The sequence below is a fragment of the Podarcis pityusensis genome, assembly GCF_964106645.2.
Source record: "Podarcis pityusensis genome assembly, chromosome: 2".
NCBI lineage: Eukaryota > Metazoa > Chordata > Lepidosauria > Squamata > Lacertidae > Podarcis > Podarcis pityusensis.
Window position 1 is genome coordinate 54312840 of NC_138029.1, and position 18625 is coordinate 54331464.

At 40.6% G+C, this 18625-nt stretch overlaps 1 protein-coding gene across 3 annotated transcripts in view; it reads left to right on the top strand.

Annotated features, from left to right (window-relative positions):
• The window catches only part of PPP2R2B (protein phosphatase 2 regulatory subunit Bbeta), a 250394-nt gene that overhangs the window by 36794 nt on the left and 194975 nt on the right, over positions 1–18625 (top strand). The gene's annotated exons all lie outside the window — the stretch shown is intronic.

Genomic DNA, 18625 nt, shown 5'->3' on the forward strand with positions numbered 1-18625 from the left:
CTATATTTGGAAAGCAAATGTATTATCAGCTTTATCAAATCTATGGCAGGTTTATTCATAATCAACATTTCCATTCAAATGCAAGTTCATGGCTCTTAGTAATAAATTTTCCAGTATACAACTCAGCATGCTTCCCCCCCCCCTCATGTGACTCAGTGGGGCTCTGCTTGATGTAATTTTTTTTACACTGACCATTGTTTGCACAGTGCATGGACTGAAATATTACTTATCATTTACATTAGTGGTTCCCTGGTGACTGCTGCCTGCTTTATCTGTAATTTTTGACACCGCAGAAATTCATCACTGTTGTGCTTCCCCCCGCCGCCAATTCCACAGCCCACATAGATCTAAGCTGCATAGTTACATTCAGATATGCTTCTGATTTCCTATCTAATCAGTGAGGAAAAGAGCCTTATTGCTAGTGACTGTACATTGCTGTGGATGGATGGCTTCCCTCTCAGCATTGTGCTTGCAAGGGGTGAGGACAGTTGGCCAGTGAGAGTTAATTGTTGGACTCAGAAGCCATAGGGGCAGAGGTGATGGGGTTCTTTACCCACTCATTCCAGGATCTGAAGGGAGCAGATCCTTGGAAATTTAACCAACAATGCCCAAGGGCCAATTTATGCTGCAAAATTCTTTCATCAAACTGTGTATGCGAGTACACAGTTGTGTGGAGGAAAGGATAACATGAGCCAGGCTGGAGACCAGCAAGTCAGCAACCAAATATTGTGACCACAATTACACTTTCAACTCCACCTCCCACCCAACCATGGATGTTTGTGATGGTTCCTTGTGTATGTAGCTTGGCTCATGCTGACCTTTTCCTATGTGGCTGTGCTTCCATATATTCAGGAAAGAATTTAGAAGATTGAATAGTAATGCAATGAGCAAGTGTATCATAAGTGCTGATATAGGAACAGTGAAAATGCTCTGAAATCTAGCTGGGGTTGTCAGTGTGGAACCCTTGAGGACTTCCTTTGGGACCCACAGATCCTTTGAGCCCCCTCCACTCATTCCTCTCATTGTCAAAGGCAAGTGTGGTCAAAGCAACAATCAAATCTTAGGTTACTTCTGTGTCCACAGATGTGTTCTGGGATTTGTTGGTGTGTGTGTTTGTTTGTCCTCTTCTGATAAAGCCATGAAGATTCATGAAGATCTGAGTCTTGAATCAATGTATATATGCTGCTGCCCATCTCTAGATGTATGCTTTATTTGTTTTTTAACTGTGCTATCTACTATTGTAAGCTTTAATATGATGGTGGCTGAGGCTGGGGACTCCATCTAAAACGATGCAAGTTCAAGAGGAGCCATTTTAATTCTACTGAATCCAACTTGGAGAGAAGCAACCAGACAGGGCACTACCCACTGCCCTCACTCAAAATTCTGAATGGGCCTTGGGCCCAAAACATTTATTAACCCCGGTATATGTGTTCATTCTTGGTGTACAGTGAAATGAGCTGAAGTATATGCCCAGCACATGTTTCAGTGCAAGTGGATGTTTGTTTCTTCTATCGCTGGACAGCAGCAGAATACATAAGATGACCCAACAGAATGGAGAACAGAGTTCCTGTACCTTTCAGTTGTTGACTAGAAGTTGATACTTGAGCAGCTTTGTTTTGCTGGTTTAAAAAAAGAAATGTGTAGAAATTACCTCTCTTTGTGGAACTTTATTTTTCATTTATAACAAATAAACATTTCAACAATAACAACAAAAATAAACAATTCTCACATATCAAACCTCATCTTCCCTCCCCCTCTTTCAGTGGTTCCATGGATTTACCCTCTTTTTTTCTACTGCATATCCCAATTAACTCTATTTATACTTTTCCATGGGGACGCAGGTGGCGCTGTAGATTAAACCACAGAGCCTAGGACTTGCCGATCAGAAGGTCGGCGGTTCAAATCCCCGTGACGCGGTGAGCTCCCATTGCTCGGTCCCTTCTCCTGCCAACCTAGCAGTTCGAAAGCACGTCAAAGTGCAAGTAGATAAATAGGTACTGCTCCAGTGGGAAAGTAAACGGCGTTTCCGTGCGCTGCTCTGGTTCGCCAGAAGTGGCTTAGTCATGCTGGCCACATGACACGGAAGCTGTACGCCGGCTCCCTCGGCCAATAAAGCGAGATGAGCGCCCCAACCCCAGAGTCGGCCACGACTGGACCTAATGGTCAGGGGTCCCTTTACCTTTACCTTTACCTATACTTTCCCACATCTATCTCATAGGTTTTAGAAACTGCAAATTTTTACAATAATCCTGCTAATGCCTTAATTTGTTTACAGTTTGTTTGTAAATATTCAATAAATGATTTTCATTCCTTAATAAAAAAAAATGTTGTCTTGATTTCTTATTCTCCTGGTAATTTCGCCATTTCTGCATATTCCATTAATTTCTGTAGCCATTCTTCTTTTGTTGAGACTACTTCTACTTTCCATGTCATTCTTGGCAAATGTCATTCTTGTGGCAGTTGTTGCATACATAAATAAATTTCGATATTATTTAGGTAACTCTGATTCCATAATTCCCAAAAGAAAAGCTTCTGGTTTTTTTGTTTTTGTGTTTTGCAAGTGTTATCTTAAACATATTTTTCAATTCATTATATATCATTTCCCAGTAAGCTTTAACCTTATTACAAGACCACCACATATGGAAAAAGGTACATTCCTTTCCTTTACATTTCCAACACATATTTGATTTTAATTTAAACGTTTTTGCCAATCTGCTTGGTGTTAGATACCATCTGTATAACATTTTCATATAGTTTTCTCTTAAATCCTAACATGCTGTAAATTTTATGTCCATGTTTACAGTCTTTCCCATGCCTCCATTTCTATGCTATGACCAATATCTATTGAAGATCTCACTTGTTCATCTTTTGTCTCCCATTCCAATAACAACTTATACATTTTAGACATTACCTTAACATTACAATCTAGCAGGTCTTTCTCTAGTTGAGATACCTGTTCCCCAAATCCCCATTTACTATCCTTTTTGAATACTTCATTCAAATGATAATATTGTATCCATGTTGCTAACATTCCTGATAAATTCTTAAACTCTTTTAATTTAAGTTCTCCACCTTCCTCTTTTAACCAATTTCTATAAGTTACCCAGTTTTCCGTCATGTTCTTCTTCTTCACTGCTATAGCTTCTACTGGTGAAAGCCATATTAGTTTTTGGTCTCCAATAAATTTTTATATTTATCCCATACTCTATACAAATTTTTCCTAATTATATGGTTTGTAAATCCTTTTTGTACTTTCGCCTTTTCATACCACAAATATGCGTGCCAGCCATAGATGTTATCATGGCCTTCCAAATCTAAAATATATGGATTCTTCAATAACAACCATTCCTTCAAGCAGCACAGACAGGAAGCTTCATAATATAATCTCATAATATAATCTCCAATCGCCGGTAATGATTGAAACAAAAATAACATCCTTGGTAATACATTCATTTTTATAGACGACACTACCCAGTAATGAAAGTTTCATTCTATTCCATATTTGTAAATTTCTTTTTATATCCTCCCAAGTTTTCAAGTAGTTATCTTTATACAAGTTTATATTACCTCTTCTGTTTCACTATTATGAGTGCAGGAGCTCTATTGTCCTTCGCAGCCTAAACATCAAAGGATTCACATGCACATTTAAAAATTGCAAATTGGGTACACCATGAAGGAATCTCACGTCTGCTTAACCATGTGCTCACATGCATGCTGGCATATGAGACTTTTAATTTCTGGGTCATTTTGTAATACATATTTCAAAGCTATGGCTAAAATATCCTCACTGTGACTCCAGACATGCAGAATCCCACTTACAAAAAGAGTCCTGGATGTGCTTTTATATATATTTTTCTACTCTCCCTCTCCAGTTATACCTGGTCCAGTCAAAAATATAAACAGTTAACACAATAAACAGGCCATTCTGTTCTCAGAAAAAGCTGCCTGCTGATTGAAGTTCACGGGGTGCCCTACACACAGGACTAATCAATATGTTTGAGATGGAGCTAATCCATGGAAGAATGGTAAGTAACCTTTGTTGCTATTTTTAGCCTGAAAGGTGAAGGAGTTCTTTTTTCCAAGATAAAATGTGTTTGAAATCAATAGTAACTTTTTTTTAAAAAAGGCCATTCTTCCAGCAGAAGCTTTCAAAATTGCCAAAGCAACAAACATCTATTCTTGCCTTAAGAAATCGGTTTTTTAAATGGTCAATGAACCCATTGCATGCATGATTCCTTGCTATTTATTCTGCTGTCCCCCCTCACCCTACAGTATGGCAAACAGATCTTCCCAGACAGCAATTACCTCCATGCTAAAGGCCATATGCTAAGGAGTCTTGAATGCCTGCTTCTCCCACAAACGTCACTAGGAGCTCATTATCTCTCAGTATTTGATCTGAAATTCCTCCAAGGCATTCTGTAGCAAGCCTGCGAGTTTTCTACTAAGTTTTAATAGGGGCCATAGCTGAAATCATGCTCTTGAAAAATGGAAACCAACAGCAATAGGACAAAGCATGGAGAATGGTGTATTTGTGTGTGTACATCTCCCTTCCCACAATAGTTTGATGATCTGGACATCTGTGGCAGAACATTGCACTTAATGCTGAAGATTGCGTACATAAGCCTGATATGTTACACAGGTTCCTTGACTGCAACTTGCAGATGGATAACAGCCAAATCTTGCCCCAGTATTGCAGTAGAAGGGGGAGGAAGCAGAGACACTTGGAAGTGGGTCCCCTGCAATATAATCCTGCCAGAGCAAAGCAAAACTCCGTAGGGTAGCGTGGGACAACCTGCTGAGTGGCACACTTTATTGCTCCTCTGAGCTCGAGCAACCTACATGCTCCACCATCTGCTGCCTTAATGCTCACTGCTGTGCAGGCAACATATGTGGCAGCAGGAGGAGGTGGAGAAGGGAGGAGGAGAGGGCTAAATACGTTGCTTCTTGTGAAGACCCCATTCCCTTGGGGGACATGGTGAGTGAATCAATATATTAGACAGACATGGCTCCTTGCGCTCTCTTGGGTGTGATGGAAAAGGAAGCATTTCTGGCCGTTGCAATGCAAGGCAGCGCTGCATAGAGTGATTTGTAGCTGCCTAAACTCCACCCTCCACCCTTTTTGCTTATGCCCAGTTTGTTAAGTAGGGACATCCTGTGATAGACAGGTAGATCACAGTGAATATTAAACAGTTCCTGGAGATTGTCCGTTGAATACTTGATATTGAAGGGGTGTGCTGGCTCAAATTCAGTTGACTGTGCCAGCCCCCTGCCCCCGGTTGGTCTGAACAACATTCTAAGGCTGTGGCTCAGTTAATTTGTATCAGGTTTACACTAATGGGAGCTCAAATCAGAAGTACCATGCCATGTATATTTTAGCTAATAAAGATAGGTGAGGTCAGATGGTTAGTTTTGTAATAAGTAGTATTGTTTCTTTTTTGAATAATCAGATCAAGTCCTTCTGGAACTGCTCTTGTCAGAAGTCCTTTTACAAACATCCCTATCATAGTTGCCGCAGCAGATGATGATCATGGGACATATTGTGTGCAGAACTTTCCCCTACCCCATTCCTGTTCCACTGCCATGCAGTGAGAAAAACTGGCCATATTGCAATCCATAGAAATGTAAGAAGAACCCTTCTGGATCAGACCAAAGGCCTGTCTAGTCCAGCATCCAGTTTTCCACAGTGGCCAAACAAATGCCCTCTGGAAACCCACATATATTCTATATATTTTGGAAGGTGGTCTGTCTGTACTCTATAGATTTGGCTGCCTCTTGAGATATCATCCCCAAACCTGGTATGCATGTTTCTGAGGTGGGGGTGGCAGACTTCAGTGCCATTTAGATGCCAGCCACCATTCTGTATCAAGATGGTGGACCAAAACATTACTTTGGTGTGACTTCACGTATTTTGTTTTTAAGCATAGGTTCAGCCACCTCTGGAGATACTATGGCAGAAGGATTCCCAAAGTGGGGCACCAGTCTTTATTGATGTATTGATGCATGCTGGACACCATTTTGATTCCAGACGGAGGACTGAAACATCCTAATTTTTTGGTTTCTACAAATTCCTGGGCAACACCAGGTACATCCCACTAGTAAGACATGAACACAATAGCCCTTTGCTGCTGCTGTTTCCTAGCAACTGGCATTCGGAGACATGGTGGCTTCAGTCCTGGAGGGATATAGCCATCATGGACTAGAATCCACTGAGCCTTTATCTACCACGGGCATAGCAATTTTACCCCCACTCATGCTGTTGTTGCCAGAAATGCATTGAAACATTTCCAGTAGCCATTTTACTGCATTTTTAATAAAAAAAAATTTTTTTGAAAGAAAAAACATTTTCAGTTTGCAACACAGAGGTTGCATTGTTATCTTAAACAAAGCATATGTATTGGGAAGATTGCTGTTGCAGCAGCAGCTGCACACACACCTCTTCCTATCTAGGTTACTCTGCTCATTGTCTTGATCTGCTGTGGAGCAAAGTTCTTTCTTCAGCAGGTGGGGAAAGGAAAGTGGACAAGCAGTAGGGCACAAATGGAATTTTGGAGAGGGGGAGATGCACAGCAACTCCTCTATTATGGCACCATCCAGTAAATTTAGAGGAGCATCATATCTGCTTTTTCCCTCCCCCACCCCTACCACCTAGATACTGACATGAAAGAGGCCAAAATAGAAGTTCCACATGGCCTTTGGTAGAAAGGCTGGAGCTCAGTGCGGAAGGTCCCAGGTTCAGTCCACTGCATCTCTAGGTAGGATTGGGAAAGACCTCCGTCTGAAACCCTGGAGTATAGGCAGCTCTCTCGACCCTAGCCCTGGTGCACCACAGTCCAGCCTGTGGAGGAGCCATCAAGTGAGGAACTGGGATGCGGGTGGCACTGTGGTCTAAACCACTGAGGTTCTTGGGTTTGCTGATCAGAAGGTTGGCGGTTCGAATCCACACAACGGGGTGAGCTCCTGTTGCTCTCTCCCAGCTCCTGCCAACCTAGTAGTTCGAAAGCACTCCAGTGCAAGTAGATAAATAGGTACCGCTGTGGTGGGAAGGTAAACAGTGTTTCCATGCACTCTGGTTTCCGTCACGGTGTTCCGTTGCACCAGAAGCGGTTTAGTCATGCTGGCCACATGACCAGCAAAGCTGTCTGTGGACAAATGCTAGCTCCCTCAACCTGAAAGTGAGATGAGCGCCGCAACTCCATAGTCACCTTTGACTGGACTTAACCGTCCAGGGGTCCTTTACCTTTACCTATCAGACCTAGGAACTGGCAGTCATGAACAGTCAAGCAGGCTGACCGAACTTTCCCTGAGGAATTGCCCCTCCAAGACCCATATGGCACCAGATTTTTGTTGTGTACGACATTGTATATCCCTGAAACTATTCATTGGTAGGCGAATTGTGTAGGCGAATAACATGTGATGAACCTGATGCTTATGAATACATCCACACCTTTGCTGGTTGTTACTACTATATTTTCATCTTCTAATGCAAATATCCGATATAAAAATTCAGCTCTCAAAGGGGAAAATGCAGTACAATTTCAATCAAAATGAAACAAAAGATGCAGGATACCATAGTCTTGTTTGCCAAGGAAAAGCTTGAATACTTATTAATGCCATATTTCTTATTTGGGATCTGAATAATATTAATTCCAGAACACAATCAAGTAGTATTTTAAGTATTTAATTTAATTTCTTTTTATTTACTTTTGACCAGTAACTAGAAAGTTGTCATGTAATTCCCCTCCCCCTCAACCTGTTAAGGAAATAGGACTGTTTTCTTCTCCTTCCCCTTTCTCTCTCTCCCCCCCCCCCCCCAAGCCTGGGGACATTATCACCATGGTTACCTGGATACCTGTTTGGAGGAGGATGTGCTGTGGCAATTTAGCTATTGAAACATCTTGTCATTTTGTCTTTAAGTAGAAATTTGTCAATACCACCAATGGGCCATTGAATGAATGGCTGCCTAAGCAATGTTTATCCTAAACTGCAATATACTCTTATCAAGAACTATAGAAACTGAAATCAGTATGGATCATTACTGGTCATTGATTAACTAGTCTATTCAGAGAAGAGAGATGGAGAAATGCAGTTAGAAGAATGCAAGTTTGGATTAGGTTGACATTACAGATAATGCCATAGGCAATATGTAATGTATAAGGGACCAGCTTGGGCAGGTGGCAACTAAGTTGTTTTCTTTTGCTATTACTCTGTTCTTTGTGTTCACACTTAAAAAAAATTGACATGTTTGTTTCACGCATATGTTTATTTATGGGAACGATAGACAAAAGATTTAGGTTCGCTGTAATCAAACATATTGTATATCTTCATAAACAGGAATGTTACAGGGCAAATGCTGGCATTTTCTTATGTAAAATCTTGCACTGTTCCTTTGTGTAGCACTGTATATTCTTTTGTTCTCCTGCTAAAGAAAAACTCTCTCACTCTCTTTCCCTCTTTTTATCACTCTCTTCCCATAACCTTTAACCTATTTGTGGACATAGACAAATCCCTGCTAATTTGTCTCTGGTGTCAGACTGCAGTGGATCCAGAAGAGCAGGGAAGTAAGGGCTCTTCAGAATGTGACCCGATCATATGAAAAGAACAGTAAACAACATAAGGGTGGCATCAGTGCTGAGTGTATTATAAGAGGGCTTACATCATCTCTGCTCATGTTACAACTCTTCCATGGAAGATATGTAAATGACTCTTTCAACATTTATTCATTCATTCAACATTCTTGTATGGCACTTTTCATTAAAAAGATCACCTCAAAGTGGCTTACATCAAAACAGATCCTATCAATATAAATAATAAAAAACGGGGGGGGGGGGGGACTACAATTAAAAGCCAATAATAAAAACATAGTAATCAGTATAAATCACTAAAGCTTCAGAAAGTAAACCACTCATGGCCTCCTGCTGAGAGAGCCAATCAGTCTTCACCATGCAGCAGAAGCTTGTCAGTATTGTGGGCATCCATGTCTCCATGGGAAACAAGTGCCACAACTGGAGCCCCACCATGGAGAGGGTCCTTCTCCAGGTTTCCACAAACAGCCTCCACACCACTTACTGATCTCAGTTCTTGGGCTGAGTGCACAGAATCAGTTGTGTGCTAAGTCTCAGTTCATTTCAGTGGGATGTATTTTCAACTCTACAGCTGAACGACTTGCACGTACTTCATTTGTCTGGATTGTGCCACAGTTTTCATCCATTTCTTTGTGTCAGTGCTGAAGTGATCAGCGGACAGAGGAAGCCCAGTCCCCATATCTTTCTGATGCCTCCCTCCATGTCTATCATTTTAGAAGGCTGCAATGGAGCCACGATTTGGATAAAAATGTGAGGGTTTGGGGGAACGTGTCTTGTAGATTTCATTAGGGGCTTTGGACAATTTATCTCCCCTACCCCACTAATGTGTACACTGTTACATTTCTTTCTAAACGGAGGCCACGTTTTCGTTCCTTCCTACCCTACAAGCTTTGAAAGTTCCAGAACCGGTACAAGCAATAAAATGCATTTTTGTGCGAGTATACCAGCTTCTATGTTACATTTTGAAGATGTACTGGTGGTTTTTTTTTATGTGTATTAGTATCGCACAGGTGCTTGCAACTACCCAAGAGTTGGAATTTGCTTGTTTCCCCACACAGGCACATCTGGTTGCTAAGCATATTTTGATGGCATATGTGAAAGGCAGCTCTTTAAAGAAATGGGGAAGCACAAAATATGCTTTGCATGCAATCATGGGTGTAGCCAGGGGGCAGGGGGGAAGCTGCCCCCCTGATCAAGTAAAACAATAGAAATACTTAACTAACTGACCAATCACGTCGGTTCTGCCCCCCTAACAAAAGTCCTGCCCCCACAACCAAGTCCTGCCCCCCCTAACAAAATGCATGCCTGTGCATGCAGTCCTCAACAACTCCAGTTTAAAAAGAACTTGGGAAACCACTTGGAGAGCTGCTGCCAGAGCAGACACTTAGGGATGTGTGAACCACCATCACTCTGTCTTTCAAAAGGAATATGACTTTTTAAACCTGTGCCTTTGGAACATTCAAAAGGAAGAGTAAAAAAACCCAAAACCCTGCATTTTTATACTACCCACTTCTTGACCACTTCCCCTTCCTCCTCACTGGCAATAAAATAAAAACCTTACCTTTGTGAAAGGAGGAGGAACTGGTGGCACTGTGGGTTCACAGACAAATGCCTATTTGTCTGACTATATTGAAAATGACAGGAGTTACCTAGGTGTTAGATGAGCCTTTATTAGTGTCAGTCATAGATTGGAGCCCAGAGTTAGCTCAAATTGGGGCATGTCTTTCCAAGCAGGGGGAATTTTCATTTTAACTATATATTATTACTATAACTAGATTTATCCCCCCCCCCACATTCATTACAAGGTCCCAGGGCAGGTCACAACAATATAAAATACAAGTTTAAAGGCAGTTTAAGACAAATCACAATCACAACTAGATTACTGTATGTGCCAAAGGCCAGAGTGAAGATGTGCATATTCAGCTTTATGGGTAACACTTGGCTAGATGAATAAATGAACTTAATCTGTATGAGGCAACTTTTTGTGTGGAGATGATGTCTTGGAGTGGGGTTCATATATTATGTTTTCTTGCTATGCAGTGTATCTTAGCCACAGTGAGATTTCGGAAAAGTTATGGTTAGGGTGGCAGCAAGTGCTGCTGTCATCCTGGAGGCCTTCTTTGGTGTCCATGATTTTGGAAGTCATCGATGGCCTATAACCATGAGTGCCTGATTCACACATTACATTTGCACATGTTTGCACATGTATTTGGGGGACGGCCAAGACAATGTGGGTGATCAATAAATTCTGTGTCTGTTTTGGCCAAAACAACAGATAATCAGATCTGATTTCAGTGATCCTAAACTGGCAACTCTCTGTTGACTGGGAGTGGCCACCGAGACCATATAATACCGGTCCTGAAAGACCTACATTGGCTCCTAGTACATTTCCGAGCACAATTCAAAGTGTTGATGCTGCCCTTTAAAGCCCTAATGGCCTCGCCACAGTATACCTGAAGGAGTGTCTCCACCCCCATCGTTCAGCCCGGACACTTAGGTCCAGCTCCAAGGGCCTTCTGGCAGTTCCCTCACTGTGAGAAGCGAAGTTACAGGGAACCAGGCAGAGGGCCTTCTCGGTAGTGGCGCCCGCCCCATGAAATGCCCTCCCATCAGATGTCAAGGAAATACACGACTATCTGACTTTTAGAAGACATCTGAAGGCAACCCTATATTGGGAATTTTTCTATGTCTAATGTTTTACATTTTTTTATGTGCTGTAAGCCACCCAGAGTGGCTGGGGAAACCCAGCCAGATGGGTGGGGTATAAATATTATTACTATTACTATTATTTCTAGACATTCACACAAGTTGAAAGCACTTAGCTGCTCCAAAAGTTTACTGGGCATGTTAAAGAAGGGTGATATTTTTAGAAAAACAAATTATTTTGGATCCTTGTGATCCTTCCTTCTCTTATTTAAAATATCAAAGGCACCACAGAGCAACTTGGAAAAGTTTCATTGTCTCAATGGCACTTTTGAAAAACCCCAGCTCTGCCTACTTGTTTCTGAAGCCTCTTATTAAATATAATTCTAACAACAGCTGAAAGGAAAATTAAGTCCCCTGCATATTGGCTAAGCACAAAGGCTTAGCTATATACCAATGAGCCAGAAAGCAGTGTGTGATCAAACATATGTTTGCTCATTTTTGCCATTTATTTTTGAGGCAAAGGAGGCAGGAGAGTGTCAATCTTTATTTTCCCTGGAGAGTACCACTTTCCACACTTTATGAAGTCAGTAAATTATTTTCACAAATGCTTACTCTTAACTATCATGTCCATGAAAGAGACAGACATACAAAGCTGTCAGTTTTTACAGCAATTTTCTTTTTAGATTTCTTGGAAACATTTGTGTGCAAAGACAGTTGCCCATTGTTGTTCTGGCTTTTGCTTCATTAGTTTAGACAAACGTTTCACCTGCACCTCATTTACTTTGGAAAAGCCACCTATTTTGTGTGGAGAGGGAATTTCCAGTCTTCTTTCCCCTCTCATTGTAAATTTTGCAGGCAGAGGAGAGGAAACTAGACAAGGGGGCTGCCATTATGACAGCACTTCCAAGATTAGCGTTACTTCCAGTTCTGCACATGATAATTTGCAGTCCCTTCTGTTCTCCACTCTAACCATAGCATAATTTAGAGTGCCAACCTGCTTTATTTTGGAAATTTGGAACAACTGACAAGAGCTGGCATGATCATAAACAATGTGAGAAGGAAAGCAGCCTTAGCACGAGGGAAGCAAATGGGAAATTAGCATGAAGGAAGCTAGGGCAGTAGGGCGTGTCATTTAAGGGGTGAAACTTAATTTTTGCATTTCAGTAAGGGCTCATAATATGTTTTTGGGTATGAGGAATTCATCTCTGCTGTTATTTTTGTGATTGGACAACATTAGCTTGGTAAATCTATGCTTGATTAAAAAGCACATAAACTGCTCTCAGAAAACCAAAGAATTTAATTTTATCTTCTGAAAATGTCAGATAATGCTATAAAAATTATCGTTTCTGTACTTAGAATATATCCTGCTAAGTACACAACATTACCTTATAATCATACAACAACATTAGTAAGTTATGACATCAGTTCATAAGAAATTTAAACTAGAAGTTTCACAAAGTCTTGCTTTGGTTCATTCTTAGACATCAGCCCCTGACTTGCTTCTTGGCCTCTGATGTAGCCCGTATGCCTGATCAGTAGACAGATCCTTGACAACATGGTCACTCAATGAAGTTAGAGGCTCTCCAATTGAGAGTTTGGTGTATGGAAGATCAGTTTCAAGTTCTGTAGCAGTGTCTAGCATCTTTTCAATGTTGCCTGTCCACTTGGTCTTTCCCTGTGATCAAGTGTCGCAGGGGTACCTCCTTGGTGTAGAGGGCTCCAACCAACCAACATCTGTTGAATCACCTCTAGCGGCTTGCAGGCTCTTATCAACACATCTCATACTGTCTTCCTTCATAGTAAGGTTTTTTCTCTTGCATTCACACCCCCTTTCTTAAAATGGCATTTTCCTCCCTTACACGACTACACTATGGTCAGTGTGTAGTGAGGTAGAGTTTACTGATAAGAGGATGAGCTGCACCCAAGTGTTTCTAAGCAAATGCAAGAAGCATGGTGGGTGTGACTCCCTAATTTCCATAGGAACCTGGACCCATGAGAAGTGAAACAGGCTACCCCAAAACACATACATGGACAGACAGACAGGGAGAGAGCCATTCAGATTTGAAACTTTAGTGAGAAAGTAATTGCGGACTGCGGATGTGGGATTTGGAATGACAGGTTGGATGCTGAACATGTGGATCCTTCTGCCCCAAATTAATGAATGAACATCTCCCCCGACCAACACCATCCCATCTTGTTGACCATTAATTCCTAACTCGTATTATTATAAATAATAGTAATAAATAATTCTGCGATGTTTCAGCAGCAAAATTGGCGGTAGTTGTGGTGGGAAGATAATATCCTTGAGTTGTTTTTTTTGCAAATCTGTGACCTCTGATCTTTCAAAGACCTTGGCGGGTGCCCCCAGACAGTACTCACAGTGTGAAATGAGACCAGAAATGCAATGTAGGTTTCATTTGTTACAAATTTCTACTTAGGTGGGAAGCCCTGCCTTTTCCTTCCAGCCGTGCTGTTCGGCATGTCTGCATGTGCACGTGCACATTTCCTCTCCCCCTCACATGCTATCTTTGTTTCTCTTTAATCTGGTTTCTTAGTAACATGCCTGAAATGGAAATTTCAGAACAAAATGAAGTGGCCGTTAATAGCTTCAGGAAGAAAGGTTGCTAAGAAGCGTTGTTTTCCTTTCAATTTTCAACTGAACTCTGCTGGAGAATAAGAGAAATTTGGAAGCGGTAATGAAGCGGTAAACCCTGATTACAACACCATCAAGGTGTATTTTTTACTGCCTGTCTGATAATTAAAAGTGGATTGTTCCACTGAAACAAGTTAATTGATGTGACCGTTTAAGTTAATAGCAGATTAAGTTCCTATCTAGGGTCCAATGTTTTAATCAGAAATCTGAAAGCAGTGGAATGATAGATCGAGAAATAACAACCTGATACAAACAGGATTTATTCCTTTATAGCATTCTTTATTGATTCTTATATGCTGAAAATGTAAGTGATATCATTGTTTCATGTTAGTTTCAACTACTGTAGGATCTTTGCAGAAGTGAGGGTGAAAGGCCCAATTACACAATGTCTTTTGGCTGCTTCTGCCTTGCCTTAACAGTAGATTTATTCAGCGATTCACAAAATCAGTATTAAAATAATTGCAGGAATCATTACTTTGGACTAATGTAAGGAGAATCTCATCCTTTTATTTATTTATTTGGAAATATTTATATGCTCCTTAATCAGAAAACTCCCCAAGCAGTGAGCTAGGAGTTGTTCCAGTAGCAACAGCTTTGTACATGAGACCAAACTATGACAGAGCAGTGGATTGGTACAATTATGTGTGTGCCGTTTGTTCTTTCAGAATGGGCCTATCTGTTGTGGGTATTTCTCATTTTCCATCCTAATGCCGCCTGGTCATGCTCTAACTGTAACTAGTGGGTGTGAGGAAACATTCAGCATGGAGGTTCAGGTGCTTTCATCTCCTTATATTTAAAAAGATAAAAGTGACCATTGTCATCAATTTGAACAACGGTCATCAGCCACTGTTGACGTCTTGAAACTCTGCTGACCTTGAGAGGGTTCTCATAGAGATCCAAAATGAGAGATTCCATTGCTCATATCTTTCTAGTTTGCATCTTTCACCTACATTTCCTTCTACGAAATGTGTACGTCTTCTTCCCCACCCCAAATCAGACATACATGCACTGCAAAAAAAAAAAAAAAGGCCCAAATGTGTACATTTATATCTCCCTTCTGCTAGACCACATTCAGATCTGTTCCTTTTTCCTGTTTGCTGACAGTGGAGCTTTGCAAGGACACTTGTCCTTGAGAGTGAAAGCAATGCAGGGTGTGAAATGCATTGCATCAGTCTCCATTGTTATGAGTTTGGGGGTACAAGACTCCCCTAAATTAATCCAGTAAATTTTAGAATTTAATCAGTGCTTACAGTATTAAACTAGACACTGAACCTCTGCCAGATACAGTGGTGCCTCGCAAGACGAAATTAATTCGTTCCGCGAGTTTTTTCGTCTTGCGGTTTTTTTCGTCTTGCGAAGCACGGTGTCGGGAAAGTTTTGGAAAAGCTTCAAAAATCACCAAAGTCTTTAAAAACCTCAAAAAAGGCTACCACACCGCGTTCTATGAGTTGCTCCTCGAAGTCAAGTCGCAACTGTATTAACGGTGTTAAGAAAAAGGAAACAAACTTGCAAGACGTTTCCGTCTTGCAAAGCAAGCCCATAGGGAAAATCGTCTTGCGAAGCAGCTCAAAAAACCCTTTCATCTAGCGAATTTTTTGTCTTGCGAGGCATTCGTCTTGTGAGGTACCACTGTACTGTACCCCTGGATTCAGCTTTTATTAAAATACAAACTAGGCTGATGAGGTAATCGCCTTGGAAATGAGCTGTTAAGAAGACAAAAGGAAGGTAATGTCCCTTTAAGAAAGCTATGGAGAGGGGCTCTTTCCCTGATGACAAATGGAGGAGGGGCCCCTCCCTCCCTCCTCCAAGTTAGTTAGTAGTTGGAGAGACAAAAGGTGAGAGTCATTGGAGGGTTCTTTCTTTCTTTCTTTCTTTCTTTCTTTCTTTCTTTCTTTCTGTGTGAGCTAGAACCTGGACGCACAAAGTTTTCTTGGTTTATAAAAGTATGTGCGTTGTCACTTTTTTTCAGGTTGTAAAGTCTTTTCTACAAATCAGTTACATTTGATATGAGACATTATTCATTATTATCCCATTATTATGAGATATTCAGTAGGGTTGGGGAAGAAAAGAGAGGAGAGAGGAAGGGTGAGGTGGTGAAACATATTCTTTAAATAGTGTACAAGTGGAGTTTTTTGTCAGCATCAATGGGGTAGGTTCTCTTTCTATTTTCTTATTACATTTCCTTGGTAGTGAGAGGGATGGGGGGCAGGGCATGATTGGTTGTCAGTCGTTGGCTGCAGTGAGGTTTGTTTGCATTTGTTGGGGGGGAGAGATTGTTGGGTCAGGTAAGCCATATTGATTTGTATACTGTCGGTGGGTTCTTGTTGTGGTCTTGTTGAGCTGTGTATGTGATGGAGGGGCGCCATACGGGGTGAAGGCGTCCTCTTCTATTTGTCCCCATGTCAGATTCAGTCTGCTTGGTGTGTAATGCTCCACCACAGGCTCAGGTTGTATATACAGTGGTACCTCGGGTTACATATGCTTCAGGTTACATACGCTTCAGGTTACAGACTCCGCTAACCCAGAAATAGTACCTCGGGTTAAGAACTTTGCTTCAGGATGAGAACAGAAATTGTGCTCTGGTGGTGCTGCTGCAGCAGGAGGCCCCATTAGCTAAAGTGGTGCTTCACGTTAAGAACAGTTTCAGGTTAAGAACAGACCTCCGGAACGAATTAAGTACTTAACCCGAGGTACCACTGTATGTGTAAATAAACCATATATCTTACAAACACCACAGTCTCTGCTGTGCCTCATTTCCAATAGGAAACATGGACCCTAGGTAACCGCCCCTGGAATCTCACACTGCTTGGAGATTGGAGTGGCATGCAACACTATGTTACTTGAACTTAACAGCAATAAAGATTGTGTTTGGAATATTTCATGTATGCAAGACAGAATGAAATTTTTGGTGGCACTTTTTATACTCAGAAGCTAGAGGAATGAATTAGTGAGTTTGCATTTTACATTATTTTCATTTTATGTGTCTAATAGAGCAATCCTAGCTGTATTACTGGCAGATGTTAGGATGTGTTGGTGGTGCATGGAAACACCTTTACAAATCAAATATTTAAAATATGAGCATTCTTCTTTTAAATAATAATAATAATAATAATAATAATAATAATAATAATAATTTGCTCATATCATTACAAACTTGAGGTTAATTTTATTTATTAAATTGGATTACACAAACCGAATTACCATCTTGGCAAATGGGATTTAATGTTTAACAGAATAGCTGTGATATGAATGTTATGATATGGTGCGATTCCAGGGAAGAATAAAAAATGCATTGGCTATAAAAATTAAAAAGAAAAGATGAAATGTTAAAGGTTGTGAAATTTACATTGAAATTTCATTTTTTGTGACCTGATGTCTAAATGCAGAGTAGAGGTGAGGGGGTTACATTATAGTAAAATTATTTGTCAATCAGGCTAAATGTGTATATACATGTGTGTGTGTGTGTCTACAGCTTTATGTGGTAAAAGGGATTGTTGTTTGATTCTTGATTTAGCTGAGGCTATTAGATTTTCTTCCCTGAGGCATTTGATAATCGGTTTAACAGAACATAGTCATTTGTCTTGTTTGCTGACTACATAACAGATGGATTTGTGATTTTAGTAATTATGATATGAACGTTAATAAGACGTGATATCTTTTATTAATTAACACTTTTCAGCACTTCTTTTTCCAGATGATATGGGTACATATACCGTAAATACTCATAATGTACAGACATTAGGTTTATGAATTACATTTCCCCAAAAGATCTGTAAAATAGTTCAGAATACAATAGGTACAAACCTATTCAACGCCACCTTCATTATCCAAGGTGCAGGGACCAGAAACTGCTAGTTGTTTGAATGTACAGAGTAATGATTGAATCTACAAAACAATGACCCTAAGGAATCTTGTTCTGGATTAAGGATATCCTTATTTAGGAAAGACAGCCATTTTACTTTATTATCATCACTTTCCTTTACATGATGAGCCAAGTTCAAGATTTTGCAGCCCTTGTTGTGCACTAACAATATCCCAGGCCAAGGACACATTTTGCCACACAGCCAATTTTAATAATAAAGATTTGGTCGACTTATATTTGGCTGCAGGCAGAAGGTCATGTGAATTGTCCTGGTGTGCCTCCCTTGTCAGTCTATATAAATGACACTCCTTTATATTCTGATCTCTGATTACCCTCCCAAAGGAGTCATGTTAGTGTTTTGCAGAAACAGCCAAAGAGCTCTGTGGTTGCAACTTGAAGACCAAAAGATTTGATGTGGATTGTGAAAATCATAGACTCCGATGTATGCACCATAGTGCAACGGAGGATAAACTAACACTTTTGTCATGGAAATGTATTTGCACACATTTCATACACCTGTGGGTGTTTTCCAAGCCTCTGTTGCAGCTACTTGCACAGCTAAGGAATTGCCCATGAAAACCTGCAATAAAAAATATTGTTTCTAATATTGGAGAGCCCAAATGCTGCAACATTTCTTCATGGTGCAGTTGCTCTATCCCCTTGAACATGTTGGTTGCATTTTTTTGAACATTTTCAAACAGTATTCCAAATGTGATCATACCACAGATTTGTATAACAACGTTGGCAGTTTTATTTTCAATTCCTTTCCTAATGATTCCTAGCATGGAATTTGTCTTTTTCACAGCTGCTACATACTGGGTCAACATCTTCATTCTCCACTGAGACCCCAAGGCTTCATTCCTGGCTAGTTATCACCAGTTC